Source organism: Ursus maritimus (genome assembly GCF_017311325.1).
Source record: "Ursus maritimus isolate PB19 chromosome X unlocalized genomic scaffold, ASM1731132v1 scaffold_X1, whole genome shotgun sequence".
NCBI lineage: Eukaryota > Metazoa > Chordata > Mammalia > Carnivora > Ursidae > Ursus > Ursus maritimus.
In genome coordinates this window covers 121282185-121306505 of record NW_024423319.1, presented here as the reverse complement: position 1 = coordinate 121306505, position 24321 = coordinate 121282185, and the positions used below count along the sequence as shown (strand labels likewise).

The window sequence follows — 24321 nt, the reverse complement described above, 5'->3', positions numbered from 1 at the left end:
ACAAATAATCTCAACATTTGTATGGAACCAGAAAGTCCCTGAATAGCCAAAGGAATGTTGAAAAAGAAAACCACAGCTGTTGGCATCACAATTCCGGACTTCAAGCTCTATTATAAAGCTGTAATCATCAAGACAGTACGGTACTGGCCCCAAAACAGACACACCTACATCAGTGGGACGGAACAGAGAACCCAGAAATGGACCCTCAACTCCACGGTCAACTAATCTTCGACAAAGCAGGAAAGAATATCCAATGGGAAAAAGACAGTCTCTTCAACAAATGGTGTTGGGAAAATTGGACAGCCACAAGCAATGAAGATTTTAAAAAGACAAGGATTGAAATCACAATCACTGGATTGCAGTCTACGCCCTTTCCTGTGCCCTCTTAAGGTTGACGCAGTGCCTTAAGAGGCTAACACAGAAGGGAAAGTAAGTCTCCATTAAACCCAGGGAAGAGATTGTGAAACTCCTCTTTGGATTGTGTCTGGAGTCACAGCTGAACTAGAGGAAAATTTCCTTTTGGTTCAAGCACCTTTGTGAATTTTTTTTAAGACTTTATTTATTTGGGGGAGAGAGAGCACCTGTACAGGATAGACAGCGTGGGTGAGCGGTGGGGAGGGGGGCGCAGAGGGAGAAGCAGACGCCCCGCTGAGCAGGGAGCCCAACTCGGGGCTCCATGCCAGGACCCCCTTTGTGACATTTTTATACAGTGATAAATTTAAACCCAAGCTTAGTTTTGATGATACCTTCAGAGATGCTTATCTTTGAAGGTGGAAAAAAAAAACAGATATACACTGTCCACAAGGTGTTTTCTGGACATCCTTTGAGACAAACTGAAAAGAATATACTTCAAAATTGTTTTCTGTTTGAAAGGTCATTAAAAAAACCACACTAGATTACAGTCTATTTAATGAGAATGTTAGACACTGTGTATTTCACAATGAAATCTATAAAATAACGAAATAACCAAAAACGAACATAGAAAAAAGATACTTGAAATAAGCCGAAAGATATTTGACATTATTTCAAGAAATTCAGGAGTCACGGGGATTGTGTTTTCTGTTATGTTCTCTTGTCAATGCCCTTCTACCCGTAACTTTTATTGTCAAAAAACTAATGAAATTTTTAAAAATTTATTTTAAAATTGTGAGCACGCCGTGCAAATAATCCATGTCATTTTATGAAGGACTTTGTAACCTCCATTGTTTACACAGCTTTCACAAATTTTCCACAGCTTTTCAGCACAAAGAACAAACTTCGATATTGCCTTGAATATCTACATTTAATTTGACAAATACAACTTTTTTCTCTCCACATATCTATAGTTTACAACTTCACCGACTGGCAACTAATTTGGTTTTCCAGGAAACTGTGTAGGACTTACTTTATGTTCACACACACAAAAAAAATGGTTGTAACAGAAAGTGGAATTCTGATCATCACGCATATTTTTTTTTTTAAAGATTTTATTTATTTGAGAGAGAGAGAGAGAGAGAGAGAGACAGCCAGCGAGAGAGAGAACACAAGCAGGGGGAGTGGGAGAGGAGGAAACAGGCTACCAGCAGAGGAGCCCGATGTGGGGCTCGATCCCAGAACGCCGGGATCACGCCCTGAGCCGAAGGCAGACGCTCAACCGCTGTGCCACCCAGGTGCCCCATGATCGTCACGCATATTGAAGATAAACAGTCTGCCAGCACTTGGGTGAACTGAATTCAATTTAGAAAGGAAATGAGCACGTTGACTAAAAACATAGAATTGTGGTATTTAAATCATTATGTACTAATTTGGGTTAAAAGAAGGTATCATAAAGTGAAATCCAATATGAACACCAAGATGCATTATACCAATCCATGCCCAAGTGTTTCCCCAGCTCGTCCCATTGTTTCTCAGAGGACGAATCCAGAATGAGCTGAGGGTCTAACACCGCAAGGACCCACGGAAAAGGAAATAAGAACCTTTCATGTACCCTATGCTCTCTTGAAAAGTTTTATCGTAAATTGGGCGAACTTCCCAATGATAATTATCTTTTTTTCAAACACTGAGGATGCAGACGTGTTTCTTTATAGGATGGTTTGCTCCGGAAGCCATCACCACGGATGCTAATAGTCTCTGGAGACATGTAACTAACACTCAGAGAGCCAATGTTAAATTTGGTTCTTCCACCTACTGAGTGATATTTAGTCTCTTGAGTTTTGTTTCTGTTTCCCTATGAACAACATGGCAGAGGAGTCATAAAGATGATTTTATTTACTAATCAAAGTCCTGTCATGCACTTACTAGCGTGTACCAGGCACGGTATCATGCCCAGGGATTAAAACCATGAGGAGGGCTCCTTTGGCTCTTCACAAGAGGCTCATGGTTAAAAAGGAAACTCAATATGTGACTACGGTCTGTAATAAATTGGTGGATGAGACAGGCACTATGAATTAAGGCCTTTGGTTGCTGTGCGCCTCGGGCTGGAGTATAAACTTCTCAGGGCAGGCATTTCTGTTTTTTTCTCTGCTGGTATCTACAATAACGACAGCATTGCTTAGACTGTAGCTCAAGAAAAATTGACTGAATGGACAAAAGACCAGAGCTATCCAAGAGAACTTTCAGGAATCATAAAAATGGTCCACATTGGTGTCATCCAATATGGTAGCCACTGGCCCCAAGGTTGGCTACTGATCCCTTTCAAAGTGGCAGACACAACTGAGGAACAGTGGTTTTTAAATTAAAGAAAATTTAAATTAAATGGCCCCATGCAGCTAGCGGTTACCATAAGGGACAATCCAGGGCTAGGTGTTTATACTATACAAACATGAAATACTTGTTTTTCAGGGGCTCGTCTGTGTCACTGGACTTTAAAAGACACTATACTTGGGACGTCTGGGTGGCTCAGTCAGTTAAGTGTCTGCCTTCAGCTCGGGTCATGATCCCAGGGTCCTGGGATGGAGCCCTGCACTGGGCTCCCTGCTCAGCAGAGAACCGCTTCTCTCTCTCCCTCTAATGCTCCCCCCGCTTGTGCTCTCTCTCTGTTAAATAAATGAAATTTTTAAAAATAAAAAAATATATATATATACTAACTAATACTTAAAAGGCTTTCAATCATCCTCCTTATTGCTTATTTTTCAGTTTTTCTAGTTATTCTTTGTGTTTCTACACGTTCTTCTAATTGGTTATTGGTTATCTGTGGGGACAACACTTACATATTATTTTGTACCCTACACTGAATTCCCAAGTGACAAGCTAGGAAACGACATTGCCGTTCATATCACAAGCAAAGGCTGAACTCCCTACTCCATGAGCACCTCCTAGGAAGTGATGATTACCAGACCCACAAGGGATAGGTACCAAATGGGTGAAGGACAGAATTGACCATTCCTAGAAAAGAAGCAATACAAATGGCTTTTGGACAAGGGAAGAGACGGTTGCTAAAATAATAAGATGATTAAGCGATTAGAAGTACACAGAGATCCTGTTTTTAATCTGTGAGATAAGGAGAATAAACCAATATTGGGTATAGCAAAGCCATCACCAAGGTCCATTAGTCCCTTCTTGTGTTCATCCTGGGGAGGGCTGCCTTGTTATTCTTTGGAGTGCAAAAGAAATCAGCACCTGAACACAGAGCTCAAGAAGCAGATTCTGTGTGCAGTTACAATTGTGTGGATGCTGGCTTGTCTGCTGTGCACACCTCAGCCCTGTTAGGAGGCAATTTTGGGGCAAGAGGCACCCCACTAAGACCAGTCCCATTTTCCTACTCACTTGTTGGTTCTGTTTCTCTTGCTTTGATGGAGAAAGAGAACCAAGCTTATTTTCTGTGGAAAATCCAGTTGTCTCTCAGAAATTTATCACTCTCACGTCAACAGAGTTTCCTCATTTGTCTCATTCCCGCCAGGATATGGAGCTTACAGGAGCAGCTGAAGTGGGGAGACAAAAGAGCAGACAGGAGAGAAGACCATCTGGAAATGTATCACCATCAAGCAGAGATGCTGAGAATTGGTGGATCGACAAAAGACGAGTGTGCTTTTGCCCATCATGAGTTTTGGCAAAAATAAATAGTAATAACCAATGCTAGTAACAAGATAAAGTGGTGGGGGATGCATGATCATAAAACCCTCAAGGTCTCACGGGGTTGGCTGGGGCTTTCATCTGATAGAGAAATCACATTTAAAAGGCACAGACCCACGCCATGGGCACGTGTTCAGCACAGACCTGTGCTATTCAATATGGCGGCCGTTTATCACGTAAGGCAATGAAGCTCTTCAAACGTGGGAGTCTGAACTGAGATAGGCTATAAGTACAAAACACACACCTTATTTCAAAATACGTACATGACCTCCTCGGAACATTTTTAATATGGATTACCAATGTTGAAATAACAGTCTAGATATATTGGGTTACATAAAATGTTGACTTCAAATCGTCACTATCTTATCTACATTTTTTTTTACATGTAGCTACTAGAAAATTCAAAATGACACAAGTGTCTCCTATTATGTTTCTATGGGACAGAACCATTCAACATGACCCACATCAATAAATTCAGGTCTCTCTTCAGCTCCCTGTGGACCTTGCCCAGGCAGACACCATGGGTCTCATCTGGTTCAGGAACATGGTATAGGACCCCTTGGGTGGACTGTGAACCATCCCTAATTTTAACGCCTAAGCATCCATTTTCTGATTGGCTTCTTGTTCACTCTTTGTGTCCTCCACCCCCCTCTTTGTTCTCTTCATTAGGTAAATATTCTCCTGCATTCACTAGTTTTATATGTCTTTACTGAATCATGTGCTATTTTCCCCCTTTGTACATAAAAATCCCTTCTGCTGTTCAACACTCTATCTGCAACACACTTCCACCTGCTACAGAATTATCCCATCTTGCAGTGGGGGAAAAAGGTGTTTTAAACTCCCTCCTTCTTTTGTCTCAGTTCTCTAGTCTCTCTCAAGACAAAATGACCGTGCCTCCCTTCCTTTGGAAGACATCTGTGCTTAGAACTGGTTGGTCATCGCTGTGCGACACGTTGCTGGTTTCCCCCTTTATCACGGCTAGCCTCTGTACAGCCAGATCTTCTTACCATAAATAAAATTATATCTGAAACACAGAAGGTAGCTATTTAACACTTGGATATAATTGTCATGGGAGTATTTTTTTAAAGATTTATTTACCTATTTCAACAGAGAGAGGGAGAGTGTGCGTGCACAAGCAGGGGAAAGAGCAAGGCAGAGGGAGACAAGAAGATTCTGCGCTGAGAGTGAGCCCGACTGGGGGTTCAATCCCACAACCCTGAGGATTATGACCTGAGCAGAAACCAAGAGTCTGATGCCTAACCGACTGCACCCAGGCACCCTTCTCATGGGGCTATTTTAAGGAGACTACAAAAAATGTGTTGTAGGAGCACCTGGGTGGGTCTGTCGGTTGGGCGTCTGACTCCTGATTTTGCTCAGGTTGTGATCGCAGGGTCGGGGTATCGAGCCCCGCCTTGGGCTCCCTGCTCAGTGGGGGGTCTGCCCCTCTCTCTGTCCCTCTCTGTCCCTCTGCCCCTCAAATAAATAAATAAATAAATAAATAAATAAATATTTAAAAAAATATATGTTTTACATCTAGTAAACTTTGATATCTCCACTCCTCCATCCGTCCACTGGAGCCTCTACCTGGCCAGACCTGGCCAATGGGAGTGTTTTGTTTTTTTTTTAAGATTTTATTTATTTATTTGACAGAGATAGAGACAGCCAGCGAGAGACGGAACACAAGCAGGGGGAGTGGGAGAGGAAGAAGCAGGCTCATAGCGGAGGAGCCTGATGTGGGGCTCGATCCCGTAACGCCGGGATCACGCCCTGAGCCGAAGGCAGACGCTTAACCGCTGTGCCACCCAGGCGCCCCCAATGGGAGTGTTTTAATCTCTTGCTGAAATGTGGATGTTAATTTAAATTTTCCACGCAGAAGGTACCTGTCTGAAGTGGGAGATTACAGAGTCGCTCTGCTTTCTAGACGCTCATCGTTAACATACAATTAGGCTGCACACATGGGAGTGTTCTCCGAGGGTATCAGAACAGTGCATTTGAAGCTTTGAAAATCACAGTGAAGAGCATAAACCACCGCTGGTTTCCTCCCTGCCAGGTGTCCGGATCCTCCCAGGTTATCCAACCAAAGTACCACACACCGGGCGTCTTCCATCACAGACATTTGTGTCTCAAATGTTCTGGAGGCGGGACGTCCATAATCAGGGTGCCCAGTGAGGCCTCTCTTCCTGGCTTGGAGACGGCCACCTTCTCACTGTGTCCCCACGTGGTGGAGAGTGAGCGAGCGAGCTCTGGCGTCTCTTCTTCTAGCACAAGGACATGAATCCCGTCACGGAGCCCCGCCCCCATGACCTCATTTGAACTTAATCACCACCAAAGGCCCCCCCTCCATTTATAAATCAGCAGTGAGGATGTCGGCGGTTTGTGTCTCACTCAGCATCCCACTCCCTCTGTACTCAGAGGTGAGGGGGTATTTGCTGTCGGCCTTATCCTTAATCATTCTTGCTGTGTCAGACATTCAGACAGCAGAAGACTAGCGAGTGCTTCGTTACAGGCCCTCCAAAGGAGCTGGGGGAGAACTCGGATTTGTAGTCTTTACCAAGTTCCGTGGTGTAAGTACTCCTCCTGGGGCTGGTTTCAAGCTGCCCATGCAATGTCGCTCAATGGGGAAATGGAAAGAGATGTACCCCGTTGAGTTTTGGGGAGCCAGGGCTCCACTGGACATAAAGCAAGCCAGGCATCGCTGACTGAAGTCCAACAACATAGCACCCGTCTGTGAGGCTCACTCCAAAACACACGGAAATCTACGAAGCCTGCACAATTTATATTAATGACTCCAGCGAAGTTAGGACCACAGCGTTCAACATTGAGTATGTCGGTAGGTAATCTGCACACACACACACAAAACGCGGCTGACACAGCATAGAATTGACGGATCGGTGTCAGATCTGGTAGCATCCACCCACCAGCGTGGATTCGTGGGAGATCCACACTGTTTTTGATGCCAAGAAGTCGTGGGCACTCGCAGTCACAGAAATGAATGAAGTGCTGACAGTCTTACAGCCTTCTACTAGTTACGGCGACAGAGAGGCAAGGGATAGGTAATTCGTGCCTTCCAGGAAATCCTACTAAGGTTTCCCCGAGTAGAGCGGGGCATTCGTGAAAAACAAACAGGACTGAAACGCTTCCAGCTTTTTATGCCTTAGGGAAAAATTCTGCCTCAAGACAAGCATTTCTGTTTGTTGTGAAAAAGGAAAAAAGAAAAAGTCATGTTTCTATTACTTTAAACGTGTTTTCAGGTGACTTAAAAAAAAAAAAAACCTTCGGAAAGATGTCAAGGAGTTAGATTATTCCTCCATTTTGTTTATCATGCTGGTGAAAATCGTTGCTTGGATAAATAAATTTCTATTTGCGGACATTCAAGCAAACCAACCCACATCAGTCACAGAGACACAGCCGGGATGGCTTGAGGGAAGCCCAAGGGAAACGGTGCTTTTAAGAAGTTCTCCTTTGGAGTTGGGGCAATGGATTCTGTGGGTTGATGGCACAGTGACTTGAATCCAGCAGCTAGAGCCATGAATTGTTTCTTATCAGTAGAAATGTGCTCTTTCCTTCCCACACATGTCACATGCTTTGAATTCTATACTGAAGATCAAAACTAAACATTTTACTTTTATCCCCCCCCCCCAATGGGGAACTTTTAAACTACGCTGGTCTCTGGCTATTATATTTATTTTCATCCCCTGAGTTTATTTTTCCCAACCGTAAAGCCGCCAGCTCATCAGTGTACCTTGCGGTGACGTTAAATACGCGCGAGACGGACCCGTTATCTCACTCAGCAAATGGATTTTCTCATTCTTAAAGACAAGTGATTAGCTTTGCAAGCTTTTGTAACACCTTTTTTTTAGGTGTTTTTTAGACTTTTTTTTAGGAAATCATATGGATCTTTTTTTCCTGTTCATTTTCAAACTATATAAAACAATGAGAATTTAGTGTTAGAATTTTAGACCTAGGATCTCTTTTTTTAATAATAATTTCTTATTATGTTATGTTAGTCACCATACAGTACATCCTTAGTTTTTGACGTAATGTTCCATGATTCATAGACCTAGGATCTCTTAAAATGAGTTTGTTATTTTTTTAAAGATTTTATTTATTTACTTGACAGAGAGAGAGACAGCGAGCGAGAGAGAGAACACAAGCAGGTGGAGTGGGAGAGGAAGAAGCAGGCTCATAGCAGAGGAGCCTGATGTGGGGCCCGATCCCAAGACTCTGGGATCACGCCCTGAGCCGAAGGCAGACGCTTAATGACTGAGCCACCCAGGCGCCCCTTAAAATGAGATTTTTAAGACCAAGATCCAACTAGATGTCTGTCTGTCTGTCTCCCTCTCTATATATATATAAAACCAGTATCTTAGGTCAGGTTTTCTAGAAGATCAACACGTGAGGATTATTCTCACATGTCCATGTGAATTTTGGAAGGTGAGCTCTCAGGAGAGGAGGATAGGGCTGGGGCGGGAGAAGCAAGGTATATGTGATCTCAAGGCACGCCTACTGCAATCTGACCCCTTGGGGAGATTTGGAGCATGACCCGCACGTCACTCAGTACCACTCTGTTAGTCCGTTCAGGCTGCTCTAACAGAATACTATACACTGGGAGTGGGGAGGTATCTCTAAACTGAAGACACTGATTTGTCAGCTCTGGAAGCTGGAAGTCCAAGATCCAGGTGCTGGCAGATTCCTGGTCCAGGGAGACATGCTTCCTGGTTCATAGATGGCCATCTTCTTGCTGTGTCCTCACATGGAGGAAGGGGTAATGGAAGGTTCTGAGGTCTCTAATCCTATTTGTGAAAACTAATCACCTCCCAAAGGCCCCACCTTCTAAAGCCATTCCACTGGGGATTGGTGCTTGCATGTGAATTTTTTTGGGGGTGGGGGAAAGGTGGGACCCACCCACATTCAGGCTATAGCACGCACCCTGAGGCAAAAGGGCCAGCCTTCTGCACCCCGCGTTCAGCATATCAATGGATGCAGGCATAAGGGAGCAGGTGTTGGTGGCATCCACACGGAGATGATATTCATGAAGGATTTTAATGGCAAAGGAAAATGGTATGACGCGTGGGAAGCAAAACCAAAGCATACAGGAATCTAGCAGCAGTACAACCAAGATGAGACAGAAATATACCTGTTACGAGGGACTGTCTCTGGAAGACGCATGACTGCCATTTTCTAGAGTTTTCTGTAGGTTTCCAACATCTTCACAGTGGATCTCATGTAATGAGTAAGAACACATACTCAAGAGTGCTAAAAACCTTGCTTACCAACCCAACTAGGATTATGGCTTACTATTGTTTAGAAAATGGGTCTGAAGCCCTCAGTTTGTTTCCCAGAGTCCATAGTCTGTCACGGTTCATTCCCCAAACTGAGGGCTTCAGAGGGGAGGAGGGTGGGGGAATGGGATAGGCTGGTGATGGGTATTGAGACCACGTATTGCATGGTGCACTGGGTGTTATACGCAAGTAATGAATCATGGAACACTGCATCAAAACCTAGGGATGTACTGTATGGTGACTAATATATAATAAAAAACATTATTATTAAAAAAAAAGATCAGTTAAGCTCCTTTATGGGGTGAGCATACAGAGAAACAGTTAACTGATTGTAATATTCTATTTTACAGATAAAGCATAAATATATTAAACAAATATATTAAATTAAAAAAAAGAAAGAAAGAAAATGGGTCTGTAAACTATGAGCCATGAACTGAATCCTGTTCACTGCCTGTTGTTATAAATAAAGATTTATTGGAACACAGACACACCCATTCATTTAGCATCTTCTACGGTTGCTGTCCCATAGCAGCAGAGCCGAGTGGTCTTGATACAGACCATGTGACCTCACCAACACCTGCTTTACAGCTCCATGCTTCATCTGTAAAATGCGCTCACAATTCTTACCTCATACAATTCCTGAGTGGTTAAGAGAGGAAATGTAAGTCAAGAGCTAACTTGACTAAATATTTGCTAACATTAGCCGACATTTAAATGTGAGGTCTAAAACCATAAACGCCTAACAGAAAACATAGGCCAGGAATGTCTCTGATATTGGCCGTAGCCACGTTTTTCTAGATATCTGTCCAGAGACAAGGGAATCAAAAGAAAAAAAAGGAAAACAAAAAATTATGGGGGCTTCATCAAAATAAAAAAGCTTTGCTCAGCAAATGAAGATGAAATGAAAAGAAATGAAAAGGCAACCTATGGAAAGGGTCAACATGTTTGCAAGTGCCATATTGAATAAGGGGTTAATATCCCAAATAGACAAAGAACGTCTACAACTCAACACCAAAACCACAAATCCAATAATCTGATTCAAAAAATGGCCACCGGGCCTGAACAGACATTTTTCCAAAGAAGACATCCAGCTGGCCAACACGGTCATGAAAAGATGCTCAACATCACCCATCATCAGGGAAACGCAAATCAAAACCACAAGGAGATATCACTTCACATCTGTCAGAAGGGCTAGAATCAAAAACACAACAGACAACAGGTGTTGGCCAGGATGTGGGGAAAAAGGACACCCCATGCACTGTTGGTGGGAATGCAAACTGGTGCAGCCACTGAGGAAAACAGGATAGAGGTTCTTCAAAAAGTTAAAAGTAGAATCACTATATGATCCAGTAATTCCACTACTGGGTATTTACCCAAAGGAAACAGAAACACTAATGCAAAAAGCTATATGTACCCCTGTGTTTATTGGACCATTATATACAGTAGCCAAGATATGGAAGCAACCCACGTGTTCATTGATGGATGGATGAAGAAGATGTAATAATTATTACATATAGTATATAATACATGTAATATTACTAATTATTACATATAATTAGTATACATGTAATTAGATGTAATATATATTACATATATATTACATATATTACTATATAATATATAGATATTACATATATATTACATATAATATTACTCAGCCATAAAAAAGAATGAGATCTTGCCATTTGCAACAACATGGGTAGACCTAGAGGGTGTTATGCGAAGTGAAATAAGACAGAGAAATACCATGATTTCACTTCTATGTGGAATCTAAAAAAACAAATGAACAAAGAGAAAAAGCAGAAATAGACCCATAAATACAGAGAATAAATTTGTGGTTGCGAGTGGAGGGTGCTATGGGCTAAACAGGTGAAGGAGATAAAGGAGTATAAACTGTAACATTCTAACTGTAAAATAATTAAGTCTTCCCAGCACAGGGAAGATAGTCAACAGTATCAGAATAGTGTTGCATGGTGGCAAATGGGGACTATCCTTATCGTGGTGAGCACAGGGTATAATGCACAGAATTGTCAAATCACGGGGCGCCCGGGTGGCTCAGTCGTTAAGCGTCTGCCTTCAGCTCAGGTCATGATCCCAGGGTCCTGGGATCGAGTCCTGCATCAGGCTTCCTGCAGGGAGCCTGCTTCTCCCTCTTCCACTCCCCCTGCTGGTGTTGCCTCTCTCGCTATGTCTCTCTGTCCAATAAATAAATATATTAAAAAAAAAAAAAAAGGATTGTCAAATCACTCTGTGTTACACCTCAAAGTGATATAATGCTGTGTGTCAACTACAAAAAAGCAGAACTTAATAAAAAAGAGTTAACTCAACTTTCACTATGTGGTGTTGATAGAAATCTGCCTTATTTACTATCAGAAGCACGACTAATCCTAGGAGGCTCTTAGGAAAAACAAGAAAAGAAGACAGAACCAAAGGGAATGGTTGAAGTCCCCGAAATGATCTTGAAGCCTATGGAACCAGTAACCCGTCAGATTCTTGCTACGGTGCCTCTTCCGTTGATTCAAGGCTCCCGTGTACTAAATGCATTGTATTAGCAGGTATCTCCCAGGTGTTCAGAGTGAAAGCACAAAGCAAGAAAGATAGCACATGTAAGTTCATTACATTTTCGTATCAAAATATGCTTCACGTAGGATCGATTGGTTCAAGCCATTTTTATCCTTCGTGGGCGATGCGGTTTGTAAGATACATCCCACCAAGTCATTCCGCTAACGTAACTGGTGCCATGTATTAATTCTGCATATTGTAAACAGACATGACTTTATATGCAGCATATCCGGGGGGGAATGTTTTTTTGCGATTAGAATATAAAGCTCATCAGCATACGTTGGTTGCATTGTTCGAGATGCAGACGATCGTGTTTCTGGATTCTATTCCGTAATGCTTTACCAGGGAGCAAAGGCAATCTGTAACAGACATTTTATTTCAGCTGTTCCTGCTATAATCACTGTGGTCCTATAGACGCAGGCTAGGAAAAAAAAAAATCAATGTAGCTGAATGAAGCGTATTTTCTACGTCTTTATTTCTCACGTAAAAATTGCATCTGGGGAATCCTTACGATTGAAATGCGGGTAGTTCTAAAACTATATGAAAACTGCCTTTTCGTGCTGCCTGCATTTCTGTTCCTCCAAACACCTGTTATTTCTGCAAATAAGAGGGCATTTCAGGAACGGTGAATTCATGGCTGAGGCTGTGCCGCAAGAAGGACAGACCAGAATTATGATTCCTTCTGACATGGGTGGCATGTGATATTTAGAAACAGGCTGCCCCTTTCTAAACAGTTAAAGAGTGTCTCCTATACAAAAGGAATCCTCTGAGAAAAGGTGTAAGTAAGACAGTCCCAGCATGAAATGAGCTTCAGATTTTCACAGAAGCAATCAATGTTTTAGGCAAATACCTCTAATACACGGGGCAGGCAATACCTTCTGTGTGTTCAGTGAACACAAATGGGTATTTCCCATTTCTCAGGTCCTTCAGGAAGAACAGCAGAGAACCCCTTCACCCTCCCTCCTCTGCTTGGATTTATATAAGAATTGTATGCCCTTCCACAGATGACTGGATTAAGAAGCCGTGGTCCATATATACAATGGACTATTACTCAGCTATCAAAAAGAATGATTACTCAACATTTGCTGCAACATGGACGGGACTGGTGGAGATAATGCTAAGTGAAATAAGCCAAGCAGAGAAAGACAATTATCATATGATTTCTCTCATCTATGGAACATAAGAACTAGGAAGATCAGTAGGGGAAGAAAGGGATAAAGAAAGGGGGGTAATCAGAAGGGGAAATGAACCATGAGAGACTGTGGACTCTGGGAAACAAACTGAGGGCCTCAGAGGGGAGGGGGGTGGGGGAATGGGATAGACCAGTGATGGGTAGTAAGGAGGGCACGTATCGCATGGTGCACCGGGTGTTATACGCAACTAATGAATCATGGAACTTTACATCAAGAACTAGGGATGTACTGTATGGTGACTAACATAATATAATAAAAAATATTATTATAAAAAATTTAAAAATACATAAAAGAAAATAAAGCAAAATAAATTTTTAAAAAAATTGTGTGCCTTGAAACAGTTCAGAAAGCACAAAGTTAACGTATCAAAAATGGAGGAATTCCTCTCCGTGGTGGTGTGGGGGAGAAGCTGGGCTTGGGATCCATCAGCCAGATGCTAGTATCACATTGCTGCTCTATCCCTCGGCGCCTGGAGGTGGAGGAGGGCACCCATGAGCTGGGCAAACACTCTACCGTGGTGCACACATTTGAAGAATCTGGAAAGATTCTCCTGCACATCTCAGCCTTCTCCTGGGTGAGTCATGGGCGCAGAAAACCAGATGAATGGTGTAAAGGGGATGCACCGGCCATCGCTATGGGCAGGAGACATGGCCACCCTGGTGACGATCCTGTGAATGGAGGTGATGTCCGTGCATGTGCTAGGACACTGGACAGCCCCTCTTTCACATTTTCCATTCCGCTCCTATAAACAGTTTAGCTTGTAGCCCTGCACATAATTGTGTCAATGTCGTTCGCAGAGAATGCTGTGTGAGGGAGACACACTACTTGGACGGAAGTCTCCCACTAAGTCTGCAACACGGCTCAGATTTAAATAGATTAAGGTGGTCACGGTGAACAGTAGGGTATCTAACCTAGGCTGAATTAAATCACACTGGACTAGCAGAGCCTAAGTCTCCAGGCTCCAACCTTAGTTCCTAAGGCTCTGGACCTGGTTTGGAAGAAAGATCGTCCCCACGCATCAGGTCATCTTCCCAAAAAGAAACCCTAGGGTGTTATGATCGAGCAACCTGATGCTCTAAGAATTAGGGAGTACTGTTGTGTTCATTCTTGCAGTCCAGTTACCCCCACTTGGAACAAAAATATCTCAACAATACAAGGAAAAGGATCCTAGCAGTTTAAAAGGGGTAAGTCATATAAATTGACAGGTGCTTTTAGAAGCTGAGTGTATTGTCACTAAAGGGAGTGGGAAAGTCTGTTAGGATAAGGCATTTGATCTGGTCTCCAGAAAGAGGGGTGAACGCACTACGTGCTCTGGGAGGAGACAATTCCTTGATTTGTCATGTCACGGACAAGGGCATGTTCAAGGTCAAAGAAATGGGACACGCTGCAGCTTTTTCTCCAAATCCTAAGTACCCTTTGTCAGAAGCACAGACTCTGTGAGAAAAAGCAAAGGAATTTAAGGCTGACGGGGTAACCAGATGGCGGAGGACCTTGACGGCTCCACTGGGGAGTCGGCAGAAGACTTTCACAATTAAAACTCTAACGTGGCTTTCTTTCTTTTAGTTGCGTGACAGGGTTTACTCTTTGTTTTTAAAAAGATTTATTGACAAGACACTGTCAGTAATAATAACAGATATTCCTGTGCTCCTCTGATACATTGGAAACAAAGGCTGGACAAGAAGGGGCCAATTTAAAAACTTATCAAGGGAGGTATTGGAATTTGGACTCTGATCCATCGACAGAAAGTCTCTGTGCCTACCATAAACGTGCTAACAAAGGTACATTTGGCTGTAAAGCATATTAAGCATGTTGTAAGGGAAACAATTTCACTTAATTCATAACAATAACAAAAGAACAGACGGAAACAACGTAATTCTGTTTACAAGTGTGATGCGTACAGGTGTCCTTAAAATGGACGGCAGGGCACGAAACGCCAGGATGGATACGTAGGATATTCATCACTCATTTGGTTCCCACTTTGGGGAAAATTAGGTAGATACGTGAACTCTGGCCACGCTGATTGGATGCCCCGTCAACAGCCACTGTCTTACCTGCCGTCTCTGTTCAAGAATTGTGTGTTAGGAAAGGGTGGTAGGTCGAGCTGTGTTTTGCTACTTAGCAAGATCCAATACTCAATTCAGTGAGCTGAAATTAACTGGCTCTCCCCAGCTGGCAAAAAGGAAAACAAACAAACAAACAAACAAACAACCAAGACTCCCAGACCATTTTCACAATGATAAAGTGAATTAATTTATTTGCACACACTCTGGAGAACCTGCCACTCTCCCTACCAGGGCCCGACTTCCTTGGCACAGGGACCTCGTTCTCTCTCTCCACTTGACTGGTTTTTAAAGAAATAACGAAGCTTGAGGGCAAACGGGGCAGGGAAGGGGGGGAACGGTGTATCTAAGAGAAGAGAATGAAGCCAGCATTATCTGAAACACGGTCAGAAGCAGGGAGTCACCTGGGGTCTGGGTATGGGAGAAGAGAAGGATACACTTCTCGGCTGCAAATGACTTAAGGACTTTTTAAGGGAGATCATCAAAAGACAGGGTTGTAAACGCTGTCATCTGTTCCGTCCCAGGAACCTGGGTCTTGAAATTGGTACGGGAGATGACAGGCTCACATGCCATTTTAAGCAATTTGAAAATTGAGGAGAGATAATTAACTGGGCTGATGTTTAATCAATTTTAAAAATCAATTAATGCAACAACATATAATTATCGCGCTTCTTCTACTGTTATGGTATTGAACAAAATACAAAGGTGCGTGCCATTTAATCCTGTGAGGAGGAGCAACAGGAACAATGTTTTGTATGTAGGAAGTTCTTTACGTATGTATGTATCCTTTGATTTCCAGCCATAACAATCTCATGAACCTTGCTGCACTGATCGACTTTTCAGAGCTGAGAAAACAGACGGCAAGAAGCCACATCAGCATATGCTGTCACCTTCGTGATGCTAAGTGGAACAGTAGGATTTGGTGGCTTCAGTGCGTGGGGGAAGGAAAACCCAAGCTACACTGAAGCTTTTGCAAACTGACCAGTTTGACCAAAGCCAAGATCTGTGTTGAGATAGAACCAGAAGTCAGTCTGGAAAAGAAGAGTCCCTTGAATCTTTTTTTTTTCCCCCAAGTTTTTATTTAAAGTCCAGTTAGTTAACACAGAGTGTAATATTAGCTTGAGGTGTAGAATTTAGTGATTCAACACTTCCATACGACACCTGGTGCTTGTCACAAGAAGAAAGTTCCTTGAATCTTAAGTGTAAAGGAGATTGGGGTTTGGATAAAGATAGTACTGGAAGGAATGATCGAATTCACACCATGTAAGGTTCTCCTTGAGATCTTGAAAGGTGTGTGCTTCAGTTCACCAAAAATTCTACCTTTCTGCAAAACTATTCCTGAACGATGGCATGGGGATAGAAAGATGCACTCCATAAAGTCTAAATCTTCTAATCTATGAATGAAAAAGTCTTATTTCAGAAAGCAGAGGGGGCTTTGTATTACTGGAAGAAAAAGTCTCAGGGAGACCGATATGGAGCTTAAAAAGAAGAAAAATTCTCGTCTAAATATATTAAAACATTTCCCATGTGGAAACTCATTGTGGGAATCAAAAGGCTTATAGAAAGGAAGAGAATGTATTTCCCAAAGAGATTTAAAAAAAAAAAAGAGGTGGGGGAGGGCATTTGCCTTAGGAAAAGATTCCATCCTGGGAAGGTAACTCCATCATTTGCCATCAACCTGCTAGAGTTAATAGAGAATGAAGACCCACGGCTTCGAGATCAAAAGCTTATTCCAACCTAATGACTTGAAAAATAGTGTTTTTCAATGGCGAAAATAAAAAACATAAAAAACAGCAAGTGCTGGCGAGGATGTGGAGAAAAGGGAAACTTGGTGCACTGCACAAAAGGGTGCAGCCACTGTGGAAAACAGAGAGAGAGGCAAAGGAAGAAAGAGACTCTTAATTCTAAAGAACACACTGATGGTGACCAGAGGGCAGGTGGGTGGGGAGATGGGGGAAACAGGTGATGAGGGTAAGAGCACACTTGTGATGAGCACGGAGTCATGTACAGAATTGTTGAATCACTGTATTATACACCTGAAACTAACATAACATTTTAAGTTATTTATACTTGGAATTAAAATTTTTTTTTAAAGATTTTTTATTTATTTATGTGACAGAGAGACAGCCAGCGAGAGAGGGAACACAGCAGGGGAGTGGGAGAGGAAGAAGCAGGCTCCCAGCAGAGGAGCCCAATGTGGGACTCGATCCCGGAATGCCGGGATCATGCCCTGAGCCGAAGGCAGACGCTTAACGACTGTGCTACCCAGGCGCCCCTAAAAATTTTTTTAAAGACGAAAAAATAATGTTTTCATGAAACCTGCTTCGGCTACTTGGTTCTGGAAAGAAGGTGACCTCCAACGAGGAACACAACAGCCCTGCCACCCTAGTTCGCTGGAAAATCCAAAACTATAGAAAATGAATCACACATCTATGCTGAAGAAGAGAGATGATATAACCACGGTTGCTGAGCCCTCTGTGGCCGGCATTCTACATTTTTACCAGGAGGAAATCGTAAAGGAAGAGAAGACTTAAAATTATGACATGCTGAAGGCAGTGATGCTGGAAATGAGCTTCGGAAAGGATGCATTTTCTCTTTACCACGGTCTCTCATAATTCAACCAAAGCTATCTTCAGTCCAGAGGATATTTTAATGTGTCACTTAAATGAATGCCTACTGATCTCGGAGTCAAAATCGGTTGTGAAAATAAATACATGACGATCGGTATTTAGGAGGAACATATCCTTTCACACAAATTTTTGTAAGTTTCAACTTGCAGGAATCTCTGCATTTTTAGTGTGTATTTACGGGCAAGCCTAGACACAATGCAATTATGCACAGGTCTAGACGCGTCTTCCTTTTTTCCAAAAATGGAAACAGAGAGTCACACACGGTACCCTGGCAATTATTTATATTTTGCATATATGCTTTAGTAATAAAAGTACAATAAAGATGTTGTGCACACACGCACATGGCTGTACTTACCTGCTTAATAGTTAAGCTTTCTGATGTTTTCTTTGCGATGTGACTACTGTGAATGAATCCCCCGATTTTGCTTGTCCAACATTCAAGGTTTTGGCAGACATATGGGCACACTGCTGAATGTATTAATACATCATTGTTCCCATGAGAATGAGAAGACTCTCAACTCAATCGGTTCATTATGAACACCAACAATGGTCCCTTTCTCTTTCTCACCTTGGTGTTTTTTACATAACATGCATACTCTCTATGATTGCTACAGATTCAAAAATGTCCCTGAATAAATGCTCAAGGGTGTTCGAAAGGATGAGCATGCATTGAATGCAATTCTCAGCGATGGACTAGGCCAGGTCCTTGATGCTTATGTATTTACGATTAACTCCTTCTGGCTATTCCGCGTAAGGTAAGTGAAGTCAGCAGCCTTCAAAGAAAACCGCCTGATTTCAGGTTGGGCCATAAGAAAATGCCCATTTTGCCTTTCGTATGGAGAGTTAGAGGGGAGATTAAGTGCCAGTTAGGTATTACAGAAAATGGCAGCACTTTGGGGCAATTAGAGTCACATAGGGAACCTGGAATTTCTAATACCGAGCGCACACACGTCGAGTGGATCTTCATGTCACAGCTAAGTTAATGCTCTATTATTTTGTAGATCTCGATTAGAAAACGTCGGAACGTGTTCCAGAGTCAGTGAGTGATTCACCTAAACCACGTCAATGTGTTTCTTAATTAAAATATTCCACTATGTCTCTTTTCTTTTCTTTGAAAGACGGAATGGTTAAGAACAAGCAGTTGTGATGACACTCATGTTTCCTCAGCCCCTCCTTCCCTGTTGGAGGCGATACACAGCTTAGAGCAAAGGTACGATCTTAGAGCAGGAAACGACATGATGTGACTCCTGATAGGATGTGCTCACGATTACATAAGCAATATTCTTGCCAAAAAGCTTAACCTGAATCTAATCATGAGAAGGAAGCAATTAGACAAATTCAAATTGAAGAGTAGTCCATGAAACAAGCAGGATGGACTCTTCAAAAATGTCAATTTTTTTTGGAAATGAACCCAAAAGGCAGAGGGGCAATTTTAGATTTATGGAGGGTGAAAACGGATCAGAAGCAAATGCCAAGCACGATTATTAACTAGAGTCCGATTAGATAGACACACCACTGTGAAGTATGTAATTGCATGATAGATGTCATCTCATTATATATAATACACGCACGAAATGCTGGGACAACTGGACAATTTTAATATGGGATGGAACACTGGATGTTATTTTATTGATCTTAAATATCTGAGATGTGATCAATGTATCATGGGTATGTGGGAGGGTGTCTTTGTTCTTAGGACATGCACCCTAAGGCATTTATCAGTAAAATGTGGTTGCTTCCAATGGATTCAGAAGGGTGTGTGTACGGATGTGTACGTATTTCATATGTATTCATATATGTGCATTATATATGTGTTTGTATACATGTTTCAGAGCACACATAACCAACAGAATAGAGAGAGAACATATGTGGGGAAAAGGTAAATATTAATAGCAACTCTCAATGAAAGCTATATAACTGTTCATTGTAATATCATTACAACGTTGCTGTAGTTTTGACATTTTCAACATAAAAGCATGAGAGGGAGTGAAATGCAGCTCCGAGGCCCATGGAGAAAAGCATACGTAGACCTTAGTTAGCACTTCCTGTGGGCGCCCTTCTCTGTCCAGCTAAGCTGTATTTTGCTTACACCATGTGGCCTATATATTTTTATAAAGTGCTATTGTTTTCAGAGGTAGCAACTCATTATTTTTCTTTCTTCAGTGATTTTTTTTTTTTTTTTAAGTCTCTGGGAAATAGCCAAATTCACTCAGAGCTGACTATGGTGAATATGGTGGGTAATCAAAATGGCAGCATGACAGAGCAGGGAGAGAATGGGAAGAGATTTGGAAGATAAAGCCTGTGAGCCCTGGCCCAAGTTAGAGACTCATGATGTGACAGTAGACAAGTAGCTTTGTGCCTCAGTTTCCCTCTATGCCTGTTAGCACATAAAATTCTGTTGAGTTGATAAAGCTCTAGATTAATAACGGGGCTCATACGTGTAATGTAAACGATAAGTATAACCAATTTTAGCAAACTGGAATGTACTGCCTTTGTGAAATTGATTTTTAAAGCAAAAAAATAATTTTTTTTTATGGGCTATGTTGTCTTTCTGAAACAATTTATACCAAAGGAATTTCAGAAATGGTAGAGAGCAATATTGAGAAATGCACTTGGATTCATGGGTTTGGTCCATTACTTTAAGAGTTGCATTACGTGATCCATCCTGCATCCATGTAGAGTTCCATTTGTATGTGCAAACACACTTATGTTCACAAGTGATAAAAGCCTCAAGTGATTTTCTAGAAGTTGTTCAGAAGTGGGATATTCATGAAGTGGAGTGGGGTGAAAACTGCATAAGAGCAAATATGGATTCAGTAGAGATGGAATAAAAATGCAATTTTCAGTGGATAGATTGGGGTAAAGGATGGGATTTGCAACAGAACATTTGTCCATGGCAACTATCTGGGGGAATTGGCAGGCTATACAGCCAAGGGCTCTGAGGGGCAGGGTGAGAATACGATTTTCATATTCATTTATGAGTGGCTTTTCTAAGGGCGTCTTTCCCCATAACCACCAAGAATACCTGTAGTCTTGAGTCATGGGAACCTTATGAATTAATTCTTATTTTCTTGATTGGAATAAAAGTGAGAAGCTCAGCCACATCGTTTCCAATCTCCAGTTGACGTTGTTGTCTTCAAATTCATTGCCTGTTTTATTAGCTTTCCCCTTCTGTCCTATTTTCCATCCCCCAATCTCCTGCCGGCAACACTCGCCAAGTTCTGTGCTCAAGGTCTGATTCTGTTTTAACCACCCACGTCCAGAGAACTCCCTTCCTCCCATGGCTGTGCTGTTGCCTTCCATTAGTGAGAGCGCATGGACCGGGATGAGGAGCTCATAAATGGGAAGCTGACCTAGAATTCACTGTACCTTTCACACCATCCACCACCAAATCCCTCTGGGTTTTTCTGAGGACGGATGGGGAACCATGCCACAAAACCAGGCATGGCTGACCTGTGTCAGCAGGGACAAATTTCTACTCAGTGCAAAACACATTGCTAAAGGTGGATGTGTACCAATGGGCAAATGAATAAATAATATGGTGTATCCATACAACGGAATAGTATGTGGCCATAAAAAGGAAAGAAGGACTGAGACATCCTCCAACATGGGTAGACTTTGGAAATATTTGTTTCAATTCCAGTATAATTAACATACAGTGTTGTTTTAGCTTCGGGTGTATAATACAGTGATTCAACAATTCTCTGCATGACTCAATGCTCATCAGTGTGCTCTTCATTCCCTTTACCTATGTCACTCATCCCCACCCACCTCCCCTCTGGTAACCATCAGTGTGTGCTCTGGAGTCCAGAGTCTGTTTTTTTGTTTGTCTTTTCTTTGTTTTGCTTCTTTAACTCCACGTATAAGTGAAATCTTATAGTATTTGTCTTTCTCTGACCGACGTATCCCACTTAGCATTGTACCCTCTAGGTCCACTCACACTGTTGCAAATGGCTGGATTTCATTCTTTGGATGGTGGAGTAATATCCCATTCTACATATACACCACATCTTCTCTATCCATTCATCTATTGATGGACACTTGTGCTGCTTCCATAATTTGGCTTTTTAAATAACACCGCAATAAATATGGGGTGCGTGTATCTTCTGAATTCATGGTTGTTTAATTCCTTGCAGAAATATCCAGTAGCGAAATGATTGGAATATATGGTAATTCTATTTTTAACTTTTCGAGGAGCCTCCATCCTGTTTTCCACAGTGCCTGTACCAGTGTGCATTCCCACCAACAGTGCACAAGGGTTCCCCCTTCTCTCCACTCTCGCCAACACTTGTTGAAAACATTATTCCAAGTGAAGTCAGTCACATAATGACAGTACTGTATGATTCCATTTATATGAAATGTCTACAACAGGCAAATCCGTACAGACACAGAAAGTAGATCAGTAGTTGCCCAGGGTTGGGGGTAAATGGAGGAGATTGAGGGAGGCAGAGTATGTTTCGGGGGGTGATGAAAATGTGTAACTGGTTGTGATGGTGGTTACAGAAGACTGTATATATTCTAAAAACCATTTGACTGTACACTCTGAATGGGTGGAATGTATGTTTTGTGAATTTTATTGCAATAAAGCTGATACCAACAACAAAACAGTTGAAAGCAGGCTTTCAGACAATACCAGTGGAGCACTGCAAGCAGAAATCAGTGACGTTCCTCAGTCCCCGATTTTTATTTATTTTTTGCAGCCAACGACTTGGTGTGCAAACACCTGCAAGACACACACCTGCAAGGCTTATAAAAGAGGTTTATGGCATGACATAAATGCCCAGTGCTCGGTGGGGACTCGGGGCAATCCATGCTGTAACTACTATCCCAAGCAGAGCTGAACATTCCAGTTTATTGTCTTGAATGACTCTATACAAGAACTGGGAGCATTACTGCCCTGGGAAAGCCATGTACCTCGGACGGTGTGTGTCTTCCTGGATCCTTCACATGCTGGCAAAGGAATCCATTTGCATATGCTCAAAATATAAAAGAGTAAACGGGGTATTTTGTGAATGCACTTTTTTTAAGCTTAAATTGATAATGGTGGCTTCATAAAATCAGTCAATGAAAAGTGATGTTTTTTGACAAATGTGGAAATTAGAAGTTTGAATAATGGGTGACAGGTGCAATCTAATTTCAACATTAGTTCTCACAAATTTAAATCAAATGCTTTCAGGACACACGAAATACCTTAATAAGACAAGAGTCCCCAGGAACGAGTTGGACACTGTTCTAATGGGCTCATTTACCATTTAAGTTTTGAGTAACTCAATTAAAGTTTCCTTGTCTTTAAAATGAGTTTCTTCTTGTGTGCTGACCTGATTTTAAAACTCCAATTCTCTGTATATCATATGGCCAAAGGGTGCATTGCTGAAAGATGAAATATACCTATGTCCATGTATTATATTTAGATATTTATGTGCACTTATGTGTATATATATTACACATATATGTACATATATCTAATTTCATCTCTCATGAACGTATCCCTTGACCATGAGACATATGATAACAATCTCATAAGACACAATTTTTTGCTATCAGTAACTGTACCCATCTCCATTTTAGCTATAGGATTTTGCTTTAGAAAATTGGACTGAGTCATACAAAATTAAAAGGAACCTACCAGCCATGCTTAATTTGACCACCATGAATTACCCACCCCCTCAATCTCTCTATACACCCACGACATTTATGTGTAATTTTTCTTGTTGGTCAGAGTTTTGCAAAATCTCTGAATCTTGCCTTTTCCATGCAGACCCCTTGAAATAAACCTTGCCACTACAGCGTAAATCTGAAGGGAATGCATGACTCCTAAATTGTCTTGTGCCTTCAATTATGCCTGGTACACTCCATCCTACGTTCCACGGCCACACAAAGGAATTCCTGGGAAGTACATATTTCATTAAATCACTTGTTGGCTAAAAGTCTTTCTTCAGTTTCTCATTCTTTATCTCCATGGACTTCCCTAGTCTTGTCCTAGTCATATTTCTAGTCCTCTGAGCCCCGCTGACCTGCTCACAATACCTTAATTTTTACTTAACTTCCCCCCCCAGTTCCATATCATTTTTCCTGCTGGTAGTGTTGTTTCCAGTCCTGATGGGGATTTAAAATCCCACTAAATCATCATTCCAGTCTCCCTCGATAAACAACTCCAGCCCTGTATGGGCAGCACACCCATGAGACACATTTGCTATGTGCTATTTTATACTTAGTTGTCTTTTCAAGGGACCTTTTGGAAAGGCTACTTTATATCCTGTTATGTGTGCAAGATTCATATGAAGATCCAGGGACAGTTTACTTCTACTAGTTGCACCTCTTTTAATCCTGAACAGAGTATGCTCTCGGTCCGCACCTGTCAACGTGACGGTGGTAATCCCAGAGCTGTCCCAGAGCTGAGTAAGTGGAAACGCTCATGTCCTTTTGGTGTGGTTGCAATGGAAGGACAAGGCAAGTTTAGGCATGAGCCTAGTATCACGTTCAGGGAGCTGTAGCTCCTCTGAAATTCCTCATCTTACAAAAAGAGGTCAAGTGTTAAAATGCT

The 24321-nt window shown here is 41.9% G+C and overlaps 1 non-coding gene across 1 annotated transcript; it reads left to right on the top strand.

Moving 5' to 3' along the window:
• The first annotated feature begins 377 nt into the window (after window positions 1–377).
• LOC121103880 lies at window positions 378–498 on the top strand. Its single transcript, XR_005836171.1, has one exon. It is a non-coding gene; the product is annotated as a small nucleolar RNA SNORA26 (small nucleolar RNA).
• Window positions 499–24321: the final 23823 nt, after the last annotated feature.